Source organism: Sceloporus occidentalis, unplaced genomic scaffold (assembly GCF_023333645.1).
Source record: "Sceloporus occidentalis isolate IW3139 unplaced genomic scaffold, rSceOcc1.0.p SCAF_1, whole genome shotgun sequence".
Classification (NCBI taxonomy): domain Eukaryota; kingdom Metazoa; phylum Chordata; class Lepidosauria; order Squamata; family Phrynosomatidae; genus Sceloporus; species Sceloporus occidentalis.
The window spans coordinates 293,435,215-293,445,554 of NW_028316981.1; positions in this window are offsets into that span (position 1 = coordinate 293,435,215).

The following is a 10,340-nucleotide window of genomic DNA, read 5'->3' on the forward strand; positions in this document are numbered from 1 at the left end:
AATTGCCATCAAGTCAGCTTCAGCTTCTGGTGAGCCTATGAATGAGACACCTCCAAAACATCCTGCCATCAACAGTGCTTCACAAGTTTTGCAAACTCGGGGCCATGGTTTTCTTGGCTTTGGAAGATCAATATTGGAAGATTCATATCTGCACTCAGCCTTGAAGTTCACTTAGGAGACCTTGGGACTATCATTTTCTGACCCATCCCATAGAATTCTTGTGATAATAAAGTGGACAGTGGTGTCATTAGAGGGTGTGAGGGGTATTGATCACACCAGGTGACACAACAGAAGAGGGGTGACACTTGGTTAAGCTCTCTTCCCACTGTGGGGTGAGAAAGGGTAAGTTCATCCCTCCAGGCTTTGATGTGGTGGAAGCTCCCTACTCAAGAGGAGGCTGCCATGACAAAGAAGGAAAAAGGGGCAAGAGCCCCCTTTTGGCTGCCACCATCTCCTGGGCAGCCTCTCACACACACTGGGTGATGTCAGGCATGGGAACACCACTGAAGGTGGGTAGGAGTAAAGTTATGTACAGCGGGCCCTTCCCTTACATGGGGGATCCATTCCAAATCCCACCGTATAAGGGGAAATCCGTGTATGCTCATGCCCCATTGCAAAAAATGGTGGGGGTGCTCACGGTGCAGGGCAGCACACATACCACAGGTGCACACACCATTTCTTTAATTGTTAACCAGCTTCAGCGTATGCTCGAAGTTGCATATAGTGTGGCTGCGTATGGTGCGGATGCACTGTATATCACCTTAAGCCTTGAGGGAGAAACACTACATATAAATATTAGTAGTAAAGTTCCTCAGAGAGTCAACGAGGTGTAGTGGTTTGGGTGTTGGAACGCAACTCTAGGAGACTAGGATTTGAATCCCTGCTCAGCCATGAAAACCCATTCGTGTGACTTGGTTAAGTCACAATCTTTCAGTCAGAAGAATGCAATGGTAAATCTCTGCTGAATAAATCTTGCCAAGAAAATCCTATGATAGGTAGGGTTGCCAGAGTCAAAACTGGAGATGCTTCCTTTCCCTTTAATGATGTGTAGAAGAGAAGATTTAAGCAGATGTTGCTTGTTACCTGAGGGTGTGACAAGCATCACCTGCTCACATCCCCTCTTCTACATGACCATTAAAAGGACAAGAAATATCTTCACTCTAGCAACCCTACATTGGGTTATCATAAGTCAGATTCAATGTGAGGGCACATAACAAGAAGTAACATCCCTCACATCTGCTGCATCAAATGAAAATGATAGATTAAATGGGGGGCAGGGGGAGGTGGAGGAGAAACAGTTCAGCAAAAGAGGAGAGCAGTAGCTTAGATTCTCCTTTATCACTTATGGCTCTGACCACCGCACTGCAAACACAGAGAGAGAGAGAGATTTATAGGTCATTGCACAAAATGTAATTGAATTGTTCCCATCGTTTGCTTTTGTCAAAGTGATGGTCTCCCTCCACATTTGTCTTCTTGGCTTCATGGTTTCAGACTGGGCTTTCAAAATGGCTCTGTTATGAATTATGAGACATAGCAATTTATTCCTGGCATGGATTCAAGCAATCTTCATGCAAATTAGCCTCGGTGGCAAAAGGTGAAGGCAAACTAATCAAAAGGCCTGGCTGTCGTTCCCCCTCCCTCTCTTATTGCCCAGAAAGGCTAGTGGCACTGCATACCAATGAGGCCTCTCAATGTCAATAACAATGTTCTTCTGAGATTAAATTAATTAAAATTTAGTTTTATAGCTCTCTCTAGGGATTAGGAAGGAAACTGATCAATGTTCAAATTCATCAATTACCAAACAGTGAGCTCAGTGAGGACTGAGGTAATATTTAAGCATTCATTCTTCTAGCAGTGATACTTCATATTTAAGCCATGTGTAACTAGGAAAACAGAATAATCAAACATTAGATAGGAAGTTGCCACATACCAAGACAGCCCATTGGTCTATCTGCCAAGTACTGTATTGTCTCCCATAGACCTACCTGGAGATTAGGATAGAAAAATGTTTCAGTTTTGACTTCCCTGAAATTTGAAAATTTGGATAAATTCTTCAAACTGAAATGAAATTCTTACCCATATGCACTAGTCAAATTCCATAAATACAGGCAATCCCAGCATGGAGAGCCTCTTAAAGAAGCTCTTCTTCTTTAAAATCTGTGTGGCAATGCTGTCTGGGGATCCTGGGAGCTGTAGTCCAAATGGAACTTTTCTAAGACCTGAGTGAGAATCATTTGGTTTATTGGGTAGAACATGGGAATAAAATATGACATTCCTTGGATTAGACCAAAGGTTTAATTTGGTCAAATATCCTATGGAGGTCAAACAGATGCCTCTGGAAAACCCAAAGGTGACGAATGAAGACAAAAGCATCTTGCAGCAGCTGGTCTTCATCCTGCATCATAGTAAGAAAACTCATGCTATAAGTGTTGAAACTTATGTAACCAAAATGGTTACAAACCATACACAGGAATACATACATATCACCAGATATGGAGAGTCTCAAGGTCTGCAGAAATACAAGTCATACCAGAAGGGACAGAAACCCTTGTTGTTGTTGGTGGTGGTGGTGGTGGTTTATCGTGACCCTGAGGCAAATCTATCACAGGCTTTTGGGGTGTGTGTGACTCACTGAGGGTTACCCCATGGGTTTCCATGGTTGAGTGGGGAACTGAACCCTCATCTCCAGAGTCATAGTCCAATGCACAAACCACTACACCTCACTGCTCTCCACAGAAACCTACCCCACCCCCCCAAAAAATTAGGATTGAGAAAGCTCAAACACAGATTGATTGTTCATGCAGGAGTCAGAAAACCAGAGTGGTGGTAAAATGGAGTACCGTGAGAAAGGATATGGCTGGCTGGCTGGAACCCTGAATGTGACTACTAGCCATGTGCCATGTTAATTTTTTTTATTATTATTCTTGCATGGGAAAAGAAATAAATGCTTCCCACCTTGCAAAAACTGTCATTTTTGAAGATGTCTCACATAGGGGGAGATTCACCTGGCCTACCCCACTCATTGGGATGGTGAAAGGAAAAGGCAGCTGGGGATCTGGAAGCTATTCCCTTTCAAAATTGAGGATCTGGAAGTCTTGCACCCTTCCAGGATTCTTTCCTTGCTCTCCTGTGCTCTCTGTCCATGCAACTCTGGGAATCGAATCTATTCAAGGACTGGGGAAGGAAGAACCTAGAAAGGGTTTAAAGAGAATTCTCCTCATTGTGATATTTGGGCACCTGAAAAGCCCCTTTCTCAGTATTTTGCTCAAGGATTTCAATATTCTTAACATTCCTATTCTACATTAGTTTTTGTATAGTCTTTGATAACCTAATCTTTCATGAATGGATCTAGCAATGATATGAGACACTCATTTTTTTTTGAGGCACAAGCTGTGTCCACAAGAGTCTTCACCAGTGACACAGCCGCAATATGTTAGCATTGATGTATTTATCTGTTTTTCACCACATAAAAGAAATAACCAACAAGGTGACCACAATAAAGTTGATTAGAACTCACTCATGGGACTCTGGCAAAGCAGATCTGTGAGGCTTTCCACTGAGGAGCTGTAATTTTCTTTCACAGTCACCTTGTTGTAGAGTTGGCACTCTGCTGGATTCCAATATTCTTCCAATAAAAGTGTTAAAGACATTTCCAGTGACTCTAGTCTTTTCTTGCTTTCTCTTTTCTAACTGTTCAGTATCTTGTTCTGTCAAATGTAATTGATGAGCCTTTTTTAGAGCATTGTGCTGTACATTTTGGCTGGGGATTGAAGTATACTAGAACAATGGAATCCCTAGAACATGGAAAAAATACTTTTTTGGACTACAGCTCCCAGAATGGAAAATTTCAGTTACACTCCATGAAAATATTTATTATTTATTGTTTGTTTATTCGATTTGTATTCTACCTTTCTCCCAAAATTGGATAAAAAGAAGCTAGATTTTACAAGCTCTGGGACTTCCCCATACTTGGATTAATCAACTGATTGATTGATTGACTGACCAATCATTGATTTGTTAATTCATTCATTTGACTGATTTGATTGGTTTAATTTACACATACACTCTACCAAAATGGGATTCACAATGGGAACTCTCTCTCCTATGACTAATAAAGCCCCAAGGAGCAAATATTCTATTAGACAGCACAGGGAAGCGTTAACAGCTGGTGTTTTATGTAAACAGCTGATGGGTTCATAACTGTAGCCCCTGAGACCTCAGGGATAGAGTAATCTACAAAACTTTTGCCCATCTGAAAATCTCCATAGTGTTTGAAGAGACCACAAGGACCATCCAGTCCAACCCCCTGCAATGCAGGAATACACAATCAAATCACTCCTGACAGATGGCCATCCAGCCTATGTTTAAAAACTTCCAAAGAAGGAGACTCCACCACACTCTGAAGGAGTGTGTTCCACTGTCGAACAGCTCTTACTATCGGGGGGTTCTGAAGCAGCAGAAATTAAGGAATTTAGCGCACAGCAAAATAAAGAGACTTATCACTCCCAATTTTAAGCCAAATTCAGGTTGCCCCCTGGTGTTATTGCATGGCTTTGCCCCCCAAAAAGCCAGCTGGCTCTAATACTGGTCCTTGAACTCGCTTTGGTGGCCATTTTTCAAAGTCGGGAGCTTTCTGACTTTGAAAAATAGCCACCGAAGTGAGTTCAGGGAACCAGTATTGGAGCCCATCTGTACCTGGATGGTGGTTTTGGGGGCAAAAACCATTCGATAACACCAGGTGGCAGTAGGGTTGCCATAGTGCCGGACCTCGAAACCGAGAAAAATGTAGGACAAAATTTTCAAATGTAGGACACACAAAAAGTGTGTCCTACATTTGAAAATTCTGTCCTACATTTTACCGCGATCGCAGCGGAGGCCAAGCGGCAAGGGAAAGCCTCCACTTAAGGAGGCTTTCCCTCCCCGCCTGGGCCCCGCCACGATCGGAGGCCAGGATCGGGGCCTCGCCTCGTTCCTGGGACCCTCAGGGACCAGGAAGGAGGGGAGGAGGCCTGCGGCGATCGCTGCGGCCTCTCCTCGTTCCTGGCCCCGGCTGGGACCAGGAAGGAGGGGGGAGGCCGGCGGCGATGGCCGGGGCTTCGCCTCCTTCTTGGCCCCCACGGAGGCCAGGAAGGAGGGAGGAGGCCGGCGGCGATCGCCCCGGCCTCGCCTCCTTCTTGGCCCCCGCAGGGACCAGGAAGGAGGGGAGGAGGCCGGCGGCGAGGGCCGGGGCTTCGCCTCCTTCTTGGCCCCCGCGGAGGCCAGGAAGGAGGGGAGGAGGCCAGCGGCGATCGCCCCGGCCTCTCCTCCTTCTTGGCCCCCGCAGGGACCAGGAAGGAGGCGGGAGGCCGGCGGCGATGGCCGGGGCTTCGCCTCCTTCTTGGCCCCCGCGGAGGCCAGGAAGGAGGGAGGAGGCTGGCGGCGATCGCCCCGGCCTCGCCTCCTTCTTGGCCCCCGCAGAGACCAGGAAGGAGGGGGGAGGCCGGCGACGATGGCCGGGGCTTCGCCTCCTTCTTGGCCCCCGCGGAGGCCAGGAAGGAGGGAGGAGGCCGGCGGCGATCGCCCCGGCCTCGCCTCCTTCTTGGCCCCCGCAGGGACCAGGAAGGAGGGGAGGAGGCCGGCGGCGAGGGCCGGGGCTTCGCCTCCTTCTTGGCCCCCGCGGAGGCCAGGAAGGAGGGGAGGAGGCCAGCGGCGATCGCCCCGGCCTCTCCTCCTTCTTGGCCCCCGCAGGGACCAGGAAGGAGGCGGGAGGCCGGCGGCGATGGCCGGGGCTTCGCCTCCTTCTTGGCCCCCGCGGAGGCCAGGAAGGAGGGAGGAGGCTGGCGGCGATCGCCCCGGCCTCGCCTCCTTCTTGGCCCCCGCAGAGACCAGGAAGGAGGGGGGAGGCCGGCGGCGATGGCCGGGGCTTCGCCTCCTTCTTGGCCCCCGCGGAGGCCAGGAAGGAGGGAGGAGGCCGGCGGCGATCGCCCCGGCCTCGCCTCCTTCTTGGCCCCCGCAGGGACCAGGAAGGAGGGGAGGAGGCCGGCGGCGATCGCCCCGGCCTCACCTCCTTCTTGGCCCCCGCGGAGGCCAGGAAGGAGGGGAGGAGGCCGGCGGCGATCGCCCCGGCCTCGCCTCCTTCTTGGCCCCCGCAGGGACCAGGAAGGAGGGGAGGAGGCCGGCGGCGATGGCCGGGGCTTCGTCTCCTTCTTGGCCTCCGCGGAGGCCAGGAAGGAGGGAGGAGGCCGGCGGCGATCGCCCCGGCCTCGCCTCCTTCTTGGCCCCCGCAGGGACCAGGAAGGAGGGGAGGAGGCCGGCGGCGATGGCCGGGGCTTCGTCTCCTTCTTGGCCTCCGCGGAGGCCAGGAAGGAGGGAGGAGGCCGGCGGCGATCGCCCCGGCCTCGCCTCCTTCTTGGCCCCCGCAGGGACCAGGAAGGAGGGGGGAGGCCGGCGGCGATGGCCGGGGCTTCGCCTCCTTCTTGGCCTCCGCGGAGGCCAGGAAGGAGGGAGGAGGCCGGCGGCGATCGCCCCGGCCTCGCCTCCTTCTTGGCCCCCGCAGGGACCAGGAAGGAGGGGGGAGGCCGGCGGCGATGGCCGGGGCTTCGCCTCCTTCTTGGCCCCCGCGGAGGCCAGGAAGGAGGGAGGAGGCTGGCGGTGATCGCCCTGGCCTCGCCCCAGGCCTCAGAAAGGCCTTGGAGCTGCGGCGGCGGCGGAGGTGGCCGCGGTGGGTGGGGCCGTCCCGGTTTGGGCGCCAAACCGGACCGGGACCGGGATGGCACCGCCCAAACCGGGATTGTCCCGCCGGGGGGCGGGATATGGCAACCCTAGGTGGCAGTCTGAATTTGCCTTGAATTTGGGAGCGGTAAGTCGCTTTATTTTGCTGTATGCTAAACTCCTAAACTTGCTCCCTCTTCCATAGAATAGAAAGGCCTCTTATAAAGAAAGGCCTGACTTAGAAAGCCAGCTGACTCAATCCCACCCAATTTGCAGACCATATTTCAAGAGGACATTCCCAGCTCCATGAGTGCAGCCTATCACTTCACCTCCAGGGAGGGACTGAGTTTGTGCCAAATGTTAAAGCCTTCACCTTTCCTGAGGACTTGCAGCTTTGTCTCTTACACCTCTTCCTCTGGAGAACTCAGTTGGCTATAAGACTGACCTGGAGGAGGGCACGTCTGTGGTAGGCCTGTTCTGTTCATCTTCTCAAACTGAAATCTCAAGGGGGGGGGGGGCACAACAGTGGGAACACTAAAGAAGAGACTGTTCTTCTAAGGGGAGGCCATAACTGCTGCAATTTTAACTGCTGTTGAGCTGAAAGTCAGTATTTTAAAGTGAGAGAAAGGATCTAGGGTTTATTTTTTCACAATATCTCACAAAATTACAAGTCACAGAGTTCCATAACATAAAGCCATGGTAGTTAAAGTGGCATCAAACTACATTATTTCTGCAGTGCACAGAAGACTTATGTATGTTTACCCCTAAACCGAACACCATTTTACAAGCCTTTTCCACAGCAACCCATCTCACCTCTTTGCTTCCACTTGTGCATGCCCCAAATGTTTTTTTTTCTTGCCAAAAGCAAAGTAGAGAAAAACCACTTTGATTTGTTTATAACTAAGAGAGAAATTGCAGCATTATTCTAATATGCAGTGTGTAAGCACTTTCAGTCAAGTGCACACCTGCAATCTTATTCCATAGTCTGCTCATCATCTTCATGATGAATCTGTGTGCCATAATTGGTTATTTGTTGTCAACAGATTCCCATCTTGCTGGCAGCTTGGGAATACATCCTCTTCATGGAATACTCATCCCATTCTGCAGCTCCACCCCCCCACCCCAGCGAAAATGAAAAGAGTAGCAATAATGCAGCATCCAGTTGATGTTTAATGCCAATTCTCAGCCTTCCTCTCCATTGTTTATGCTGTCATGTCCTAACTGGAGGAGGCTTCCTCAGAGGAGGAAGAGGAGAGCCAATATAATAGTTTCCAGTCAGAACCAGAGGATGGTGGTGGTTCTGCCTTGGAACTGACAGAAGCAGAGCCTGGGCTGCCCCATGCTGCTCCTGAAGATCACACCACCTCATCCTAGGTAGCATCGCAGAATGAAACACCAGTTGCAAATGAACAAGAAATACTCTGACCTGCTGAAGCTACTTCTGCGTCCCCACTACCAGGAGGTTTGGCCCTCCTACCATGGGTGAAGAAGTACACAAACAGTCTAATTTGAATGCTTCAATCAACCAACAAAACTTTATTTAGCATAAACTTCAGCTTCCACTTCGAACAAACCACCTTCCTTCTTTGGACCCTGGGTCCACCTCCTGTTGATGTCTTCCCTCCTATGAATCCACAGATATTAACTTGGACTCCTCATGGATATCTATGAAGGAAGTCTGAGTCTTTTCCACTGGCTTCCAGTCAGTCTTCTCTAGTATAATGGAAGAGCCATTCTGTGTCCCCAACAGCAACCCTATACATCCAACTACACACCTTCTAATACCACCAAATGTGAAAGAGGGGATGTCAATTCCCTCCAGGATGGGGTCCCTCCTGGGTGCGGTATTTTGCTCAGGACTCCTTCCAGGTGGGGATCTCTTACCTTATCATTACCATGAGCCCTGGTCCTTGGTTAACTTTACCCTTTCAGCAGGGCTGCCATCCAACCTTCCCTTCTCAAATGTTCCTTGCTTTCTCGTTCCCTTTCCGCAATTGCCTCCCCTGTTCTCCTTCTTCCACATTCTCCCCCCAGCTCTTCCTTGCCCTCTCCTCTTATTTCTAATTCTTCTAGCCATTCCACCACTCTCTCTTCCTCTTTGGGGTCATGCTGTCAGTTGTTTTGGCCTTATCGTTTGTCCCAGACTTCTTGGCTTTCTTCTTCCAATAATCCCGCTGACATGGGTAGGTTTCTATAGTTGTCTCCAGTCTCTCTCTTCCGTGACACCCTGACTCCTCCTCTGCCCAGCTACATCTGCTTTAAAAAGAAAAGCTAGTTAGGTCAACTGTGCTAATATACTCTTTGCTAGAAATTAGCCCAGAGAAGGGCATTGGTTTACTGTACTCAACCTTTCTAAAACTCCCTATGTATCTTTGTCGGGCATATGTCTTGAATCACTCTTTGTAATGACTCCCTGACTCCCAGGGCTGTTTTTGTGTTTAGACAACAGACTTCTGCAGATGTGACCACACTTCTGCTTTTGTTGATGCTCTGTGTATGACCCTAAATTGGCTTGGTTTCTCAGTTGTTTGTTCCTGAGAACTATAGCTGCATTTACCTCAACACTTGCCAACCCAACAAGGACATCTGCTGGCTAATGCTGCTAGGACTTGCTGTCCAACCGCATCTTGTGAGTTGCATCATATCCACCCCTGGTATACATCCTGGTGGAGTCCCTCTTTTGTGTCCCAACAGAGAAAGCAATTTATTGTGTGAAGACAAGGAAAAAGTCTTCTTTGTTTTGGCACCACAGTTAATGCTCTTCCTAGAGAGTCACAGAATCTATGGAAGTCCCTCACTAAATGCAGGAAATCCAGCTGGAGCATCCCTAACAGTTAGCTGTCTGGCCTCTTTTTTGAAGGCATCCAGAGAAAGAGACCCCACTACCTCTCTAGGTAATTGTCAGATAACTCAAGATGTTCCTTCTAAAATTCTGTTGAAAGCTATCCTCTTGTAACCTAAACCATTGCTGATCCTGCCTTCTGGAGCAGCAGAGAATGAACTTGTTCTCTTCTCTCCTCTTTCTCCACTCTGTGACATCCCTTTAGATATTTAGATACTATATCAGTCTCTTCTTAACCAGGCTGAATGTACCCTATTTTTTTTTTTTCAAACTTTCCTCATATACAGAATTTTGTTCTCCATGCCTCTTATCCTCCTTGGTGCCCTTCCCTGAACCTGCTCAGATTTGTTTATATCCTTGGCTTAATTTCAATACCAAGTTAAAAAGTATACTTTTATTAATAATGTGGATGTGTACATAGTTTTGACTGCCTAATTTGGCTTTAATTTGTTAAACAGTTCAGTAGGTTTCCAGACTGAAAATTATTTCTTTTTACTGCTTCATATTTGAAATGGTTGAAATTTATTATATTGTGTACCACCATGACAGCTCTGGATATAGGGTTAGTTGGCTATAAATATTTAAACAAGCGAGCAATCATCTTTGCCAAAATAAAAAGTATTCCTTTTGCATCTATGCATTGGCACAGCTACACCAGGCTGCAGTCTAAGCAAAAAGAGAATGTGAGACTTGGCTGACTTTTCCACAATCAAAATTCAGAGAAATGTCACAGGAGATGTCAAGGCAGACAACATTGTCAATTCCCTCTTCTCATGGTGGGACTCAAAGATGTGAGAGGCTAATAGTC